Below are 18,135 nucleotides of genomic sequence, written 5' to 3' on the forward strand. Positions count from 1 at the left end.
ATAAAACCAAATTTTAACATTATTAAAATACTGAATTCCAAATTCTCATGTGCAGTCATGCAAAACCTTTTCAAATTAGTAAAAGATTGTGATCTTAACCTGCTATAATAAAATAAGCATTGAAGTGTCTGTTCTGTATCAGGAAATATGGTGAGTGCTTTACACGTATTATCTCATTTGATCTTCACAGCAAACTGGGGTGGGGTGAGGTATAGATCTATTGTTAGTCCTATTCTACAGTTGGAGAAACTGAGGCACACTAAGGTTAAATGATTTGCCCAAGGTCACACTTTTAAGAAATATATGAGGCTGAATTTGAACTCAGGTCTTTCTGACTCCAAGTCCACTGCTCTATCCATTGCCACATTTAGCTTTTGTTGTTCAGTCATATTTGACTCTTCATGACTCCCATTTGGGATTTTTTTTTCTTGGAATAGATATAGAGTAATTTGCCATTTCCTTCTCCATCTCATTTTACAGATAAAAAAAAAACTGAGGCAAACAGGATTGACTGACTTGCCCAGAGTTACCCAACTGTGTCTAAGATAGACTTTGAACTCATGAAGATGAGTCTTCCTGACTCCAGGTGCAGTATTCTCTGCAGGATGCAATAAAGATTACAGACAAGGTCCCTTCTCTCCAGGAGCTGACATTCTAATTGAGCAGCCAGAAATAATACCCATTAACCAAGTAAAGAGTAATAATAGTGTTCAATTGGGCAGTCCCAGTCATGGATATCAGACGAACACCTCTGGGTTTGAATTAGAATAAAAATTATTGATACTTGCAAATTTGTGACTGAACTGCCTACTTCTCTTTCTTAAGGAACCTATTATAGAATAGGGTGAAGTTTCCCTCCAGAATTTCTAAGCAAATTTAAGTGAGGGGCATGGAGGACAGATTCCAGTACTAATCAGTAGATTTTTACTGGTAGTTGTCTAGTTACCTGGGTTGATAAATGACTCGATTCAGGGCTGTGACCTCACTAGTTAATATAGGGAAGGGAAAGTCTATCTGACACAGGATGGGAGAAATATGGATAGGTAGCTGTTGATGTGCAAATGACCTGAAAATTTAGCTCAAAATGAGTCAGTTAAGTGATATGAGAGCCAAAAATAGCTATTTTGATTTGATTTGATTACAAGGCAAATGGGGTCAAGTAGCTTGCCCAAGGCCACACAACTTGGTAATTATTAAGTGTCTGAGGCTGGATTTGAATTCAGGTCCTGACTCCAGGACTGTGCTCTATCCATAGCACCACCTAACTGCCCCCTATTTTGATTTTAGACTAGATTAAGAGAGGTACAACAAATAGAAGTAGTATGTATTGGAAAGAGGGTAAATCTCAAGAGTTAGGAAGAGTTGAACTGGAATCCTACTTATATCATATACTTACTGTTTGATCCTGGAACAAATCAGAATCTGTCAGGGCACCCAGGAAGTTCTTGGGGACTTTATGTTTCAGAGAATTGGTCTGAATTGATAGAGGAATGATTCATCAGGAGCTCCCAATACTGCTGAAAAACAGATCCATTTAAAGAGAAAAAAGAAGAGGGAATAGAACAAGGAAGGTTAGAGTTCATAAGGGAGCATAGAGTTAAAGTTGGAAGCAAACTTTGAGGTCTTCTCGTGCACCCTCTTATTTTACAAAAGAAATTGAAGCTGGGCAATTGAATGTGGAGTCAGAGGATTCAATTTCCCCAGTACCATGTTGCCTGCCCAAAATGACTGACTTTCTCCAACTATAGTCAGGTAGTTAGTTGGTGCAATGAATAGAGCAGTGGATTTGGAGACGTGAAGATCTGAGCCCCAGATACTTCCTTACACATTATATAACCATTGGCAAGGCACTTACCTATCTTAGTTTCTACATCTATTAAATAGGGGTTGTGAAGGTTGTTGTGAGGATAAAATAAAGTAATATTTATAAAGTGCTTCACAAACCCTAAAGCAAACTTGTTGTACAACAAGCATACTTGTTGTACAAGTATGCCATCATAACAAGTATACAAATTATAATTAACAATAATTTTGCTAATTATTAGTGATGCTAGCTAGAAATAACAATAGTCAATCATTATTAGTCATAGCCAGAATTCTCCTCCCAGGCTAGACCACACCAGTTATACAGAAGTCAATGATTTTCAAGCCCAAAGAGCAGAAGAGTAAGTGAAGAGTAAGGCCATACTTACTCTTCAGTCTACTGACCTCTGCACCAGCCAGATTATCTTTGGGTTCTGTTCACTGTGCTTTAGGAAGGGCATTGACAAGCTGTAGAATATCAAGGAGTCAAAAACAGTGGTGCCAGAGACTGAAGACTACACCATATTAGGATGGAATGAAGGATCTGGGGTGTTTACCATGAACAAGAGACTTGGAGCAAATGTGAAGCTGAATTCCAAACTTCTTCAAGTGTTGGAAAAGTTATCATCGGGGGGTTATTTATTATGCTTTGCCCCAGAAGTTAGGATTGGGATCAACCAATCAATCAACAAGCATTTATTAAGTGCCCACTTTTTGCTAAGGACAGCTAAGTAGCATGAGATAGAGCACAGTGACTCATTTTTCTGAGTTCAAATCTGCCCTCAAACACTTGCTGCCTGTATGACCCTGGACAACACTTAATCCTACTTTCCTCAGTTTCATAATCAGTAAAATGAGCAGGAGAAGGAAATGACTAACTACTACAGTATTCCTGCCAAGAAAACCCAAAAGGGGTTCACAAAGAGTTGTACATGACTGAAAAGTGACTAAACAATGACTGCTACCATGTGTCACTGGGGAGACAAAGACAATGACACAATCCCTGCTCTCAAAGAGCTTCCATTCTAATAAGACCAATGGGTAGAAGTTATAGGGAGACAGATTTTTACTTAATAGAAATAAAAATTCCATAATAAATATAGCTGTCTTAAAATCATCTGTTACTGAGATTATGTTTAAGGCAAAGGCTGGATGATCATTAGGGATATTAAAAGGGGTATTAATATATGAGGTAGACATTTGATTTGCTTTCCTCTGAGGTTTCTTCTTACTCCCCAATTCTCTAACTTTATAAAGAGACCTAAAAGTCATGGGTTTTGAGCTTTAGTATCAGCCCTGGAGTCAGGAGTACCTGGGTTCAAATATGGTCTCAGACACTTAATAATTACCTAGCTGTGTGGCCTTGGGCAAGCCACTTAACCCCATTTGCCTTGCAAAAACAAAACAAAACAACAAAAAAAATGGTTTACAAGATCATAGACCAGAACTTAAAGAGATTTCAGCAAAGATATAGTCTGCTTTCCTCATTTTACAGTTGAGGAAACTGAGACCCAGGAAGGATAAATTTGAACATAAGTTCTATGATTTTAGAATCAATGGTCCATAAAAGTTTTATTGCTACTTTTTGGTTTTTTTACAACACAATTTCTATCTATACTGTCTCCAACTCTCTCATCCTGTGAACATTTCCTCCCAACAAAGAAAAACAGCTAAACAAAATCAACTGACTCAAGTTGTATGAAATAGAGATTCACAAATTCCTATACAGTTTTCTTTTTGTTATGATAAATGCATATACACACACACATTATATGGATATGGATATGTATTTTTGCATGTTTTTAAGTTCTGTATAAGAAATGAAGCAAAAAGCAACTGCTACAGCTCCCACATCTGGCAGCACATGCAACCTTCTGGGCTCATGACCCTCGTCTTCCCAAGGAAAGGAAAGGAAGGTCTCTCCTTTTAAATATTTTTAAATATCCTTATTCCCTGGCTGCAAAAAGGAATAAGAAACTCTTAGCCTCAACAACTGACTCAGTGACTGATTGGTGGCTCAGTGAAGGGCTTTTACTATTACCCTCTGCAGCTGGGTTTGTGGTGGGAGGAATAGTCCATAGTGCTGAGCTCAGTACAGAAGCATGGTGGCATCCTCTGAGCCACTATACTTGGCAACAACTCCTTCTATTTTTGTGGTGAACATGGTATATAGTGACTTCTTTGCTGGACAGCTGGGTCTATGCTGGGAAGCTGGGTGTGGAACAAGGCTGCCCTACAAATGGATTGACATCTGTTAGCATGTCTCCTGATACCTGGCTGAATGCCCACCAAAGCTACTGTTATCCAATTAGGAACTTCCTATGTGTCTAGATTCTGACTCTGGCTCTGGTCAAAAGTAGAAGGTTTATAAAGTTTATCTATAGTTCTCTTACAATTCTTTCTATTGCCCATTTCCCATTCTCTATCTGACCCCCTCTTTTTCCTTCTTTCCCCCTCTTCTTCATCTGCTCCTCTTTTAAGCTGAAATGTGTTCTATTCTTATATGTGTTGTCTAATCAGGATAGAGGATAGCAAGACTCCCTCCTCTGACTTTTTTTTTGATATTTCCATTCTACTGATGTAGTCCACAATCTCATTAGCTTTTTTGGCTGCAACAGCACATTGCTGACTCATTTTGAACTTGCAGTCCATTAAAACTTGGCATTCTTTTAAATATATATATATATATATATATATATATATATATATGTATGTATGTATATACACACATACAATAATTTTAGCTGCTCTGTACTTTTATAACCCCAGGTAGTAATTGGGGATGGGGGTCAATGATTTGAAATAGAAAGAGTAGGAAGGTCATGTAGGGAAGGTGTGGATTTCATTTGGTATCCATACCTGCAGTTCTTTTATTACTCTCTGCCTCCTTAACTCTCCTTTACCCTAGGTGGCTGGCCCTATTGTTTGGGTGACTTAGGTTGCTGGAAGCAGTTTCCTCATGGTTGTCCCCAAGCTGAGTTAAAGCCATCTAGTCAGGTGAAGGGAAGATAAACATTCCCGAGTGCATAGGAGAGTTCATGCAATGAGATGAGATGGTAGTTTAATGGACTTGTTATCTGGTACCTACTGTGAAGCATGTCCTTATAGGAAATATGACACAGAGATAAATAATCCCATATAGAGGCTTCCTGGTAAGAATAACTAGATGATGCAATGGAATAGAGAATGGAGAACACATAGGCTGGGGTATAGGTCCAGGCATACAGAGGAATAGATGTCTAGAACATGTAATCCTTTGCATCATGGTCAACCAATCAATCATTTATTGCACACCTAACTAGAATTCTTAGAAGAGTTAAAGAAAGAGACTTGGAAAAAAACAAAGATAAGTAAATTTATAAAACCAAATAAGAGTGGCAGAGGAAATATGTGACAAGAAAAGAGAAAGTTATGAAAGGGAAATTGTTTTGCAAAAGAGATACAAACATTCCTGAAGAAAGTAACCTGTAAAAATTAGAATTGTCCAAGTGGAAGCTTATGACTTCAAAAAAAATCAAGAAATAATAAATAAAATTTTAAGACTAAAAAACCCAAGAAAATGTGAAAAACAACTGACAACTGACTTGGAAAATAGTTTTCAGAGAGAGAACTTAAGAATCACGGGACTACTTGAAATTCATTACAAAAAGAGAGTTGATATTCATAGTTCAAGAAAGTATAAAGGAAAACTGCCTAGATAATAGAACCAGAAAGCAAAGAAGAAATTGAAAGAATTTACCAGTCATCTCCTAAAACAAATCCTCAAATGAAAATTCTCAGGAATAGCTAGCCAAAATCTAGAACTAACACATTAAGATAAAAATATTGCAAGCAGCCATAAAGGAAGAATTCAAATACCAAGAAGACACAATCAGGATCACAGAGAATTTAATAGCTACCACTATAAAGAAACAGGGAACTTGGAATATTATATTCCAGAAAGTTAAGGAGTTAGGATTACAATTGAGAATAATTTACTCTGGAAAATGGTCTGTGATCCTACTGGGGAAAATGGATATTTAATGATTGGACTTTCAAGCATTCCTGATGAAAAGACTGGAGCTGAATAGAAAGTCTGATATTCAAACATAATATTTGGTAGAAACAAAAAAGATAAATATAAAGGAGAAATCATAAGGGACTGAACTAGGTTAATCTGTTTACATTCTTATGAGGAAAAGATACATGCAATCACTCAGAAGTTTATCACTAAAACTTTATCTTAAGAGTTTAATCAGGGCCTGGGTGTGATTTAATTATATTGAGATTATCTCAGAGAAGAATGGAAGGATGGGGAAAAGGAATGCACTGAGAATGAGTGAAGGAAGAGTCACAATGAGGAAAATCAGGAGAATAGCTAGGTGACTCAGTGGGTAGAGCACAGACCCTGAAGTCAAGAGGACCTGAGTTCAAATGCAGCCTCAATTAATAATTGCTTAACTATGTTATCTTAGGTAAGTCAGTTAACCCCAAAACAAAATAAACAAATATAAACAAAAAAGAATGAGGAAAATTTTGTCAGATTAATGGGGCATGAATACAATACAGGGGCAGTGGTGGGGGGCATGATGTGTATATGGAGCAGGCCAATGCTTGAACCTCACTCTCAACTTTACTGGTTTGAGGAGGAAAAAATAATAATGTAAATATGTTGGTTATAAAAATTCATTTTACCAACAGGGAAGAAGTGAAAGAGGTTAAGAGGAGAAGAGGGAAATTAGAGGATAGCTTAAGGAAAGCAATGTAAGAAACAAAACATTACTGAGAAGGGAACAGAGTGAAAAAAGGATAAATGTAAGAAATAGAATCAAGATAAATAAACAACAATCCTTCTGGAATGATTGAGATCTGTGAATCTAGAATGAACTTATCCATAAAGCAGAAGTGGAATGTAGAATGGTTGAGAAACCAGAATCCAACAATAAGTACAAGAAGAATATTAAACAGAAAGAGACAACTTCTTATTTACTGAATATCTAATATAGCTTATATTTATAATGCTTCATAGTTACAATGCACTTTACAGACATGATGTTATATAATTCCCCCATGAGGTAAGCAATTTAAATGTTATTAAGCTCAGATAAAGAAGCTAAGATTAGAGGGTAGAGCCAAAATGGTTGAGAGAGCTAGGAACTTTCTTAAATTCTTCTGGGTTTCCTTCAGAAGCAATATATATATATATATATATTTTTTTTTTTTAGTTTTTGCAAGGCAATGGGGTTAAGTGGCTTGCCCAAGGCCACATGGCTAGGTAATTATTAAGTGTCTGAGGCCAGATTTGAAGTCAGGTCCTCCTGACTCCAAGGCCAGTGCTCTATCCACTGTGCCACCTAGCTGCCCCGTTCAGAAGCAATATTAATCAAGCCTTAAATCAGATTTTGGAGTGACAGAACCTACAAAAGAACAGAGTTGGTTCATGTGATATAAATTATCCCATTCTGCTTCCCCCCTTCATTCCATCTCATCATAATCCTTTTTTTTCTAATTATCTTAATTTTTTTAAAAGTCATTCCTCAGGGGGCAGCTAAGATGGCACAGTGGATAGAGCATCAGCCCTGGAGTCAGGAGGACCTGAGTTCAAACCCAACCTCAGATAATTAATAATTGTCTAGCTTTGTGACCTTGGGCAAGTCACTCACGTTAAATAAATAATTTTTTGTGTGTGTGTAGCAAAACCTTTATTAGATTTCTGGTAGTCTTATTTTTTGGCCTTTGGAGCAGCAGCAGCTTTCTGTGTGGGTCCCTTCTTGGCCCGGGCCTTCTGGCCAGGTGCTTTAGGGGCCCTTCTGCCCCTTCTAGCCTGGAGCTGCCTTCTGACCCTCTGTCTTCTTTGCTTGGGTCTTCTTGGCTGAAACCTTGGAGGCAAGTGCCTTCTGGGCAGCTCCCTTTTTGGGAGAGCCCTTCTGGGTAGTGGCCTTCTGAAGCTTCTTCACCTCATGTTTGATAATTCGGTTTCTCATTTTCTTGGCCTTCATGACTTTGTAACGGTCAAAATCTGTCATCTTGGCTTTCCCTTCTCTGGCTTCAATCTTCTTGGCTCATCTTGTGGCTTTCCATTTTGTATTGATCTTTTCTTTCTCCCAAGCAGCAGGGACGTACTTCTGCCTAGCACTGTGTGGGAACTTGAGGACAAAGTCTGTAAGCTGCATACACTTAAACGGCATGGCCTTCTTCCTCACGCCACTGCATGGACCATCCACCAAAGCCCGGTTCTGGTCGATCACATCCATGATGGCCACCAGCTTGCCCGCATGGGGCCTGAAGGACACGTAGGCCATGCGGCTGATCTCCACGAAGTGCTCTAACATCATGCTGGCGGCGCCGAGCGAGAAGGCAATAAATAAAATTTTTTTAAAAATCATTCATCAAAATCAACTTATATACATACCTTTAGTCTAAGTGTGCTCCCTCTAATAGTTAAAATTCTCATGTAGAGATATAAGTAGTTCAATCTTATTGAATAACAATCTTTCTTTTTCAGCAAGGTCTGTCTTGGGGGAGTGGGAGTGTGCACAGGGTGAAGAAGAGAAAAACCAGCCTGTGGAAGGTGGGGTACCAATGGGAGGTTCTCAACTATAGGAGAGGAGATCTCCAGTTGGGGTCCCTGGAGTCAGGGCTCTACAGATCAAAGGTATAGCAGGCTAGCTGGGAGAACTCTAACACTGGTATCCCAAACCCCATTCAGTTGGTGTGACTAGACTAGACTAATCAGCCCAGACAGTAAGTTGATAGCATTCCCAACCCAGAAGGCCTAACATAATGAGCAAGCTACTGGCATTTCCAACACAGATGACCCAGAAAGCAAGCAACTGGAGTTTCTAACTCAGCCTAGTGAGCAACCTGCTGGAGTTCCAAACAGGGACAGGTCAATGAGCAACCCCCTAGAGTTCCCAATGTGAATGACTTCAGGTCTGTGAGCAGACCTCTAGAGTTTTTAATTCCAAAGGTCTGTAAACAGGTCCCTCCCCCAGCACAAGAACCTTGGGATAGTGCCCAATAACAAAATTCAAAACGAGTAAGAAAGATTAGAGGAAAAGTACGGTTTATAGAAAGTTACCTTGAAGAAAAGAACAGACAAAACACCATCTCATGTGAAGCTGCAGAGGAGAATATGAATTGGTCTCCAGCCCCAAAAGACTTCTTGGAAGAGTTCAAAAAGGTTTTTTAAAAAAAAAGTAGAAAAATTGAGAAAAAGAAATGAAAGAGAAATTCAACATCTTGCAGAAGGAGGCATAAAAATTGACAGAAGAAAACAAATCCTATAAAAATATATATTGGCAGATGAAAAAGATGAGCTCCTTTAAAAATAAAATTGATCAAACTGAAAAGGAGATGCAAAAATCTAACTGAAGAAAATAATTCCTTAAAGAATTAGCTAGGACAAATGGAACCTTAAGACTCCATGGGATATCAAGAATCAGTCAAACAAAAATGGAAAAAAATAGCAGAAAAATGTAAAATACCTCCTTGGAAAAATAACTGACCTGGAAAATAGATTCAGAAGAGGTAATTTAAGGATTATTGGACTACCTGAAAATCATGTTTTTTTTTTTCAAAAAGAGCCTGTTCAACATCTTTCAAGAAATCATCAAGGAAAAAAATGCCTTGATATCTTAGAATCAGAGGGCAAAAAAAGCTATTGAAAGAATCCACCTGAAAGGGATCCCAAGATGCAAGTGCCAATCGTAGCCAAATTCAGGAATTATCAGATTAAGGAGATCTGTAGGTAGTCAGAAAGAAGCAATTAAAATACCAAATTGCTACAATCAGGATTACACAGGACCTTGCAATACATTAAAGGATCAAAGGATCTGTATTCCAGATGGCAAATGAGCTTGAATTGCAACCAAGAATCAACTGTCCAACAAAATTGAGCATACTCTTTCAGGAAAAAAAGATGGACACAATAAAACAGGTGACTTTCCTGTTCAAACTTTCCTCTTGAAAAAACCAGAACTGGACAGAAAATGTGGTCTTCAAACAGTAGCCTTAAGAGATTCTTTTTTTTTTTTTTTTTAGGTTTTTGCAAGGCAAATGGGGTTAAGTGGCTTGCCCAAGGCCACACAGCTAGGTAATTATTAAGTGTCTGAGATCTGATTTGAACCCAGATACTCCTGACTCCAGGGCTGGTGCTTTACCTACTGCACCACCTAGCCTCCCCAGCCTTAAGGGATTCTTAAAAAGGGGGCGGCTAGGTGGCATAGTGGATAAAGCACCGACCCTGGAGTCAGGAGTACCTGGGTTCAAATCTGGTCTCAGACACTTAATAATTACCTAGCTGTGTGGCCTTGGGCAAGCCACTTAACCCCATTTGCCTTGAAAAAAAAAACTAAAAAAATACTAAAAAAAATTCTTAAAAAGTTAAACAGGTGAAAAGAAAAAAATTATTCAATAAGATTGAACTTTTTATATCTCTACATGAGAACTGTAACTATCAGGGAAAGAAGGGAGGAGGTGAGAAATTTGAATCTTACTCTCATCAGATTTGATAGACCTCTGGGGAACACTGAATGAGGATAGGAAGAGATATACCTTTTTTCTCAGAGGTCCATAGTCAAGTATTTGGACATAAAAACTTCACAAATAAATACTAAAAGGCAGAAATATTAAATGCATTATTTTCAGATCATGATGCAATAAAAATCACATCTATCTAGTAGTAATTGAAACTAAATAATTTTAAAGATTAAGTGGATCAAACAACAAATCAGAGGAATAATACCAAACTTGTGGAATACAGCCAAAGCAGTTTTTAGAGCACATTTTATATCTCTCTAAAAACTTTCATGAAGAAAATAGAGAAATGAATTGGGCATGTAACTAAAAAAGCTAAGGAAAGAACAAATTAAATATGCCTGATTAAATACCAAATTGGAAATTCTGAAAATCAAAGGAGAGCTAAATAAAATTGAAAGTAAGAAAATAATTGAACTAGTAAATAAAACTAATAGTTGACTTTATAAAAAAAATAAAATAGATAAATTTTTGGTTAATTTGATTAAAAAAAGAAAGTAGAAAAGCAAATTACCAGTATCAAAAATGAAAAGTGAACTACTTACCACTGATAAAGAGGAAATTAAAATAATAATTTGGAGCTATTTTGCCCAACTGTATGACAATAAATTTGACAATTTAAGTGAAATGGATGAATATTTTCAAAAATACAAATGGTCCAGTTTAACAGAAAAGGAAATTAAATTTTTAATATTCTCATTTCAGAAAAAGGAATTGAACAAGCCATCAATGAACTCCCTAAGAAAAAATTTCCAGGTTCAGATGGATTCACAAGTGAATTCTTTTCTTTTCTTTTTTTTAAAGCTTTTACAAGGCAGTGGGGTTAAGTGACTTGCCCAAAGTCACACAGCTAGGTAATTATTATGTGTCTGAGGCTGGATTTGAACTCAGGTCCTCCTGGCTCCATGGCCAGTGCTCTATCTACTGTGCCACCTAGCTGCCCCTTCAACAAGTGAATTCTACCAAACATTTAAAGAGCAATTAAATCTAATTCTATGTAAACTATTTGAAAAATAGGTAAAAAAGCAGTTCTGCCAAATTCCTTCTATGACACCAATATGGTGCTGATACCTAAACTTGGAAAAGTCAAACACATAGAAAAACATTATAGATCAATTTCCCCACAATATTGATGCAAAAATTTTATAATTTTATTTTTGTTTATTTTTGCAAGGCATTGGGGTTAAGTGACTTACCCAGGGTCATACAGCTAGGTAATTATTAAGTGTCTGAGGCTGTATTTGAATTCAGGTCCTCCTGGTTCCAGGGCTGGTGCTCTATCCATTGCTCCACCTTGCTGCCCTGATGCAAAAATTTTAAATAAAATATTAGCAAAGCAATTATAGCAAATTATCACTAGGATAGTATATCATGATCAAATAGGACTTATGCCAGAAATGCAGGATTGGCTCAATATTAGGAAAACTATCAGCATAATTGACCATATCAATAAGAAAATCAAACAGAAATCATGTGATGATTTCAATGGGTGCTGACAAAGCTTTTGAGAAAATACAACACCCATTCTTGTTAAAACTGTAGAGAGCATAGGAATAAATGGAATTTTCCTTAAAATAATGAGTAGTATCAATCTAAAATTAACAGCAAACATTATATGTAATGAGGATAAACTAGAAGCATTCCCAATAAGATCAGGGTCAAGGATGCCCATTATCCCTTTATTTTTCAATATTATATTAGAAATGTTAACTTTAGCCATAAGAGAAGAAAAAGAAATTGAAGAATTAGAATAGACAATGCATAAACAAAACTCTCACTCTTTGCAGATGACATGATGGCATACCTAGAGATTCCTAGATAATCAACTAAAAACTACTTGAAACAATTAGGAATTTTAGCAAAGTTGCAGGATATAAAATAAACACATAAATCATCAACATTTCTATATATTACCATTAAAGTCCAGCAGCAAGTAATAGAAAGTAAAATCTCATTTAAAGTAACTGTAGACAACATAAAATACTTGGGAGGCTGTCAAGATGAACTCAGAAACTATATAAAAACAATTATAAAACACTTCACACTTTACAAAATCAGATGTAAATAATTGGGCAAATACCAATTGTACCTTGGTTGGTCAAGCTAATAAAATAAAAATGTCAATTATAACAAAATTAAGTTATTCATTCAGTGCCATACCAATAAAACTATCAAAAAATTACTTTAATGAACTAGAAAATTAGTAACAAAATTCATATGAAGGAACAAAAGGTCAAGAATATCAAGGGAATTAATGAAAAAAATTACAAAGGAAGGTAGCCTAACTGTATCAGATCTGAAGTAATATTATAAAACAGCTGTCGTCAAAACTGTTTGGTACTGGCTAGGAAATAGAATGTTGGATTAGTGGAATAGATTGGGTACAAAACAAACAACAGTAAATTACTACAGTATACTGTTTGATAAGCCCAAAGACTTCAGCTTCTGGGATAAGAATTCATTCTTTGATGAAAAGTCCTGGAAAAATTGGAAGATTGTATGGCAGAAACTTGGCATACACCAACATCTCACAGCCTGTACCAATATAAAGTTGAAATAGGTACAAAATTTAGGCATAAAAAGTAATGCCATAAGCCAATTAGGAGAGCAATGGAAAGGGGATCTATGGAAAGGGGAGCAGTTTATGATCAAAGAAGAAGTAGAGAATATTATATAATGCCAAATGTATAATTTGATTACATTAAATTGAAAAGTTTTTGCACATATAAAATCAATGCAACCAAGATTAAAAGGAATACATTAAGATGGGAAATAATTTTACAGCTAGAGTTTCTGATTAAAAAAACTCATTTTAAAGATATATAGAGGGGCAGCTATGTGGCATAGTGGATAAAGCACTGGCCCTGGAATCAGGAGTACCTGGGTTCAAATCTGGTCTCAGACACTTAATAATTACCTAGCTGTGTGGCCTTGGGCAAGCCACTTAACCCCGTTTGCCTTGCAAAAAACCTAAAAAAAATAAAGATATATAGAGAACTGATGGGGCAGCTAAGTGGTTAGAGCACCAGCCCTGGAGTCAGGAGGACATGAGTTCAAATCCGGCCTCAGACACTTAATAATTACCTAGCTGTGTGACTTTGGGCAACTCACTTAACTCCACTAACTTGCAAAAGTCTCTCTCTCGGGGCGGCTAGGTGGTGCAGTGGATAAGAGCACCAGCCTTGGAGTCAGGAGTACCTGAGTTCAAATCCGACCTCAGACACTTAATAATTACCTAGCTGTGTGGCCTTGGGCAAGCCACTTAACCCCATTGCCTTGCAAAAAAAAAAAAACCTAAAAAAAAGTCCCTCTCCCTCTCCCTCTCCCTCTCCCCCCCTTGCTCCCCTGAAGAACTAAGTCAAATTTATAACAATACAAGTCCTTCCTCAATTGATAAATGGTCAAAAGATTGGAAGTTCTCAGGTGAGGAAATTAAAGCTATTTATATTCATATGAAAAAATGCTCTGTCATTATTGATTAGAGAAATGCAAATTAAACAACTTTTTGTACCACCTCACATATCATATTGGCCAATATGGCAAAAAGGAAAAATGATTAATGTTGGAGGGGATGTGGGAAAGCTGGGACACTAATGCATTGTTGGTGGAGTTGTGAATGGATCCAATCTTTTTGGAGAGCAATTTGTAACTATACCCAAAGGGCAATAACACTGTACATCCCCTTTAATCTAGCAATACCACTATTAGGTCTGTATCCTAAAGAGATCACAAAAACGGGTAAAAAAATTCACATATACAATATTTATAGCACCTCTTTTCCTAATAGCAAAAAATTAGAAATTGAGGGGATGTCCATTAATTGAGCAAATTGTGGTATATGAATGTTATAAAGTATTATTTTTTCTTTAAGAAATCATGAGGAACCTGACTTCAGAAAAGTCTGTAAAGAACTGAATGAAATGAGAAGAACCATTAACACACTAATAGCAACATTGTATGATGATCAACTATGGTGTACTTTGTCATCTCAGCAGTACAATCATCAAAGACAATTTTAAAGGGCTTGAGATGGAAAATACTATTCTTATCCAGAGAAGGAATTATGGAGTATGAATGCAGATCAAAATTTTCAATTTTTAAAATGTCTTTCATATATTATGCCTTTTCCCCTCTTATGGTTTTTCCCCTTGTTTTGATTTGATTCCTCTTTCATAAAATAATTAAAATGGATATATATATATTTAATATAGCTGTATACATTTAACTTCTATTAGATTGCTTTCTGTCATGGAGAGGAGGGAAGGAAAGGGCGGAGGGAGAAAAATGTGAAACTCAAAACATTACTAAAAATGATTGTTAAAAACTATTAAATATCATTATTAAACCCATTTTATAGATGTGGAAACTGAAAAAAGATAGAAGTTTTGAGTTTCTCAGGGTCTTACATCTAGTAAATATCTGAGAGCATATTTGAATTCAGGTCTTCCTGACTCTAAGTCCAGCATTTTACTGACTTTTTTATCTATCTGGTTCTGTGACTTGACTATGATCACACATCTTTTAAATGACAGAACCTGAACTTGAAACCTGATTACAAATGGTCACTACATGCCATAACCTGCTTCTCCCCAGGAGATTAACTCTGTCTAATATGTCCTCTTCTTTCTCTAATGATCCAGGAGTTCCTTTGGCCAAATGATGGTCATCTTTTAGGACCACCTGGTTAAGAACAGGTTCAATTGCTCTGTCTCTCTTCTACTGCTGCTCCTGATCTGGGTGCAGGCACCTCACCTGCTTCTACCTTTGGGGTTAAGATGTGCATCACCAGTTGACCCTTGTAGAGCACATCCCTCTGAGAATGAAAGTCCCTGTGCTTTCTGGAATCTCTATCCTATGAAAAGAAGTCTTTCTATGCCACAAGGCTCCTTTTTATAGCACTAACAAAAAAAAGGATGACTTCAGTGCAGATAGCCAGAAACAATCAAATGCTTCCTATTCAATGCCTAGAATAGCCCTGGAAATAGTTTTCCTCCTCAGAATTGTTACTGTACCTGTGACTTAACTTCTCAACTACATTGTTAAGTGAGAATGCCCATACCCTTCCAAGGCTGAGGATAAAAACTGAATCTGAGATTTCACTTGATTAGGGAATTCCCAGGTGAGAAAATTCCCTCTACCATTTCAAATTATTACCTTTTCTGTAATTTATCATTTTAGAAAATTCAGTACAATACTGAGAAGTGAGTTGCAATGAATCAACATATAAGTGGTATGTGAGAGTAAAACTTTTAACCAGGTCTTTTTGTTTCCAAGGTCAGGTTTTTTTTCCCACAAAACTAGGATTCCTAAAAAAGTATTATATAATCAATCTCATATAAACCCTCTCTACTTCATGAGTTAGCTCTTCCACCTGATTTGGAGAAGTCCCCTGACCAGGTATTGGATTGGGAGTCAGGAGATATGAGTTCAAATTGGTGGCCATATGACCTTGGCCAAATTGTCTCTCCTCTCTTGGTTTCAATTTCCTCATCATTAAAATTAAGGAGTCTAAGTTGTTAAATAAACAACTGAAAAAGGAAGTGGTAATCTCAAAGTCAGCCTGGCTTCATCAAGAATCAGTCATGCTAGATTAACCTAATTTCCTTTTTGACAGGGATACTAAACTAAGTCAGGGAGATGTCCTATCCTAGGGCATATCTAGATTTTGGCAGAGTATTTGATAAAGCATTTCATATTATTCTTATGAAAAAGTATGAACTAGAACTCCAAAAGACTCATGTTGAAACATGCTACCTGCCTCTTATAGAGGTGATAGACTTTGAGCACATGTTCTTTTTTGTGGACATGGTCAATAAGAGAATTTGTTTTATTTGACTATACATGTTTGCAACAGGAGTTTTATTTTTCTGGTTTTCTCAAAGTGTGTGTGGGGGAGGTGGAAAGGAGAAAAGATAAAACTTTATGAAGATAAAGAAATTAATTCAAAAAAGATAGAGAGTAGAGTTAAGTGAATAGAGTCAGTAGTTCAGTTAATAGAATAATAACTATAGTGTAGAAGCAGGGAGTAGGAGGAAGGAGAAAGAAGTGGTGGATCCTCTTTAGAAAAAAAATTTCCTAAAAATAGAAAAAAAGATGGAGAGATATGGCTAAGTAATGATACAATCAGATGGATTCAAACCTGATTCAATATTTAGACTTAAAGAATGGTTTGATGATTTGATGTAAACTTGGCAGGAGGTCACTAGTGGAGAATCCCAGGGATTTGTTCTTGGCTCTGTATCAGTTGGCATTTTTATCAATAATTTGGATAATGGCATAGATGGCATGCTTATCAGATTTTCGAATGGGAGAGATGGCATATCAGATGACAAGTCAGTATCCAAAAATTTTTTGATATATTGGACAACTGGAATGAATCTAAAAATATGAAATCTGTTAAGGACAAATGCTAAATCTTATGCTATAGTTAAAATATGATTAAAAAAAAAACCCTTCACTTCACAAGTATAGGATGGGGAAATACTGAGAATACAACAATTTTCTGAAAGAAAAAAGAATCTAGAGATTTCAATGGACAATATGAATCAATGGTAGTCAAAAAAAGCTAACATGATCTTGGATTGTATAGAGAGACAGCCTTCAGGACAAAGGAAGTGATGGCTTCTCTGTTGTCTGGGTACTACTGTTTAGGAAGGACATAGATAAACTAGAGAACATTTAAGAAGAAAAATCAAGGTGATAAAGAACCTTAAGTAAATGTTTTAGGAAGATGAACTGGGAATATTCAGCCTGTAGAAGAGAAGGTTCAGCAAAGACACAATAGAAGTCTTTTAGAACTTGAAAGACTGTCACATTGAAAAGGGATTTAACTTGTTCTGTTTGACCCTAGAGACAAATTGAAGCTTGATGTAAAGAAAAACTCCCTCACAGTTAGAGCTATTTATACAATAACAATAAAAGCAAGCAACTTTGAAAGATTTGTGAACTTTGATCAATACAATGACCAAACATGGTTGCAGAAGACTCATGATGAACCAGCATACCCACCTTCTTTTAAAAAGGTGAAGGCTTGCATTAGAGTTGCTGAGATTCCTCAACTCCAAAATGGTGGCTTTAGTTTTAAGACCTTAATCCAGGAAAGAACTCCCAGTTCAGAAGAAAGATAATGGTGAAATCTGGCAACCCAAGACTCTCAGAAAGGGGTTCTTAATCATTTTTTGGGTATGTGTCATAGACCCTTTGGGTAGTCTGGTGAATCCTATGAATCTCTTTTCAGAATGTTTTTAATTTAATAAAAGAAAATACTTAGATTAGCAAGGAAACAAATTTTTATTGAAATAGTAATATATATGCATATATATACATATATGCACAGTTTTTAAAGCTTACAGATACTGGATTAAAATGTTCTGCTCTAGGAGTTTCGTTACTAGGTATTAAAAGTCTAACAAGATTGAGGAGTATGGCAAATATTGGAAATTTCCAGAAATGGGCAGAGAGGGGAAGTCCTTGATTCAATATAGTCTGCACACTGTATGGTATAGATCTGTCAAATTCTCCTCTTTCAAGGTCACCTAAGGTTGTTGTCTCCTGGAACAAGCTTTCTCCTCTGACTTCCCTGGGAACTGATGGCCATTTGTAGCAATGGCAGAACTGTTGGAAGTCCCTCTCTGCCAGATTCCTGCTGTCTGTCAGGATCCAACCAACTTATATTTGGGGCAAGTGAGAAAGGCAAGTCAGCAGATGGCTGAGCTATTTTTAGCAGCCTGAATGGTATAATATATGACTGCCAGCATGGTGTTCAGGGCCACGAACTTACATATATATACAGACCATAATGGTCCAAATATAGGT

At 36.6% G+C, this 18,135-nt stretch overlaps 1 pseudogene; it reads right to left on the bottom strand.

Moving 5' to 3' along the window:
- Positions 1–7,504: 7,504 nt before the first annotated feature.
- LOC141514327 (large ribosomal subunit protein eL14 pseudogene) lies at positions 7,505–8,117 on the bottom strand (annotated as a pseudogene).
- Between the last annotated feature and the right edge of the window lie 10,018 nt (positions 8,118–18,135).

Source organism: Macrotis lagotis, chromosome 1 (genome assembly GCF_037893015.1).
Source record: "Macrotis lagotis isolate mMagLag1 chromosome 1, bilby.v1.9.chrom.fasta, whole genome shotgun sequence".
In the NCBI taxonomy this organism is placed as follows: domain Eukaryota; kingdom Metazoa; phylum Chordata; class Mammalia; order Peramelemorphia; family Peramelidae; genus Macrotis; species Macrotis lagotis.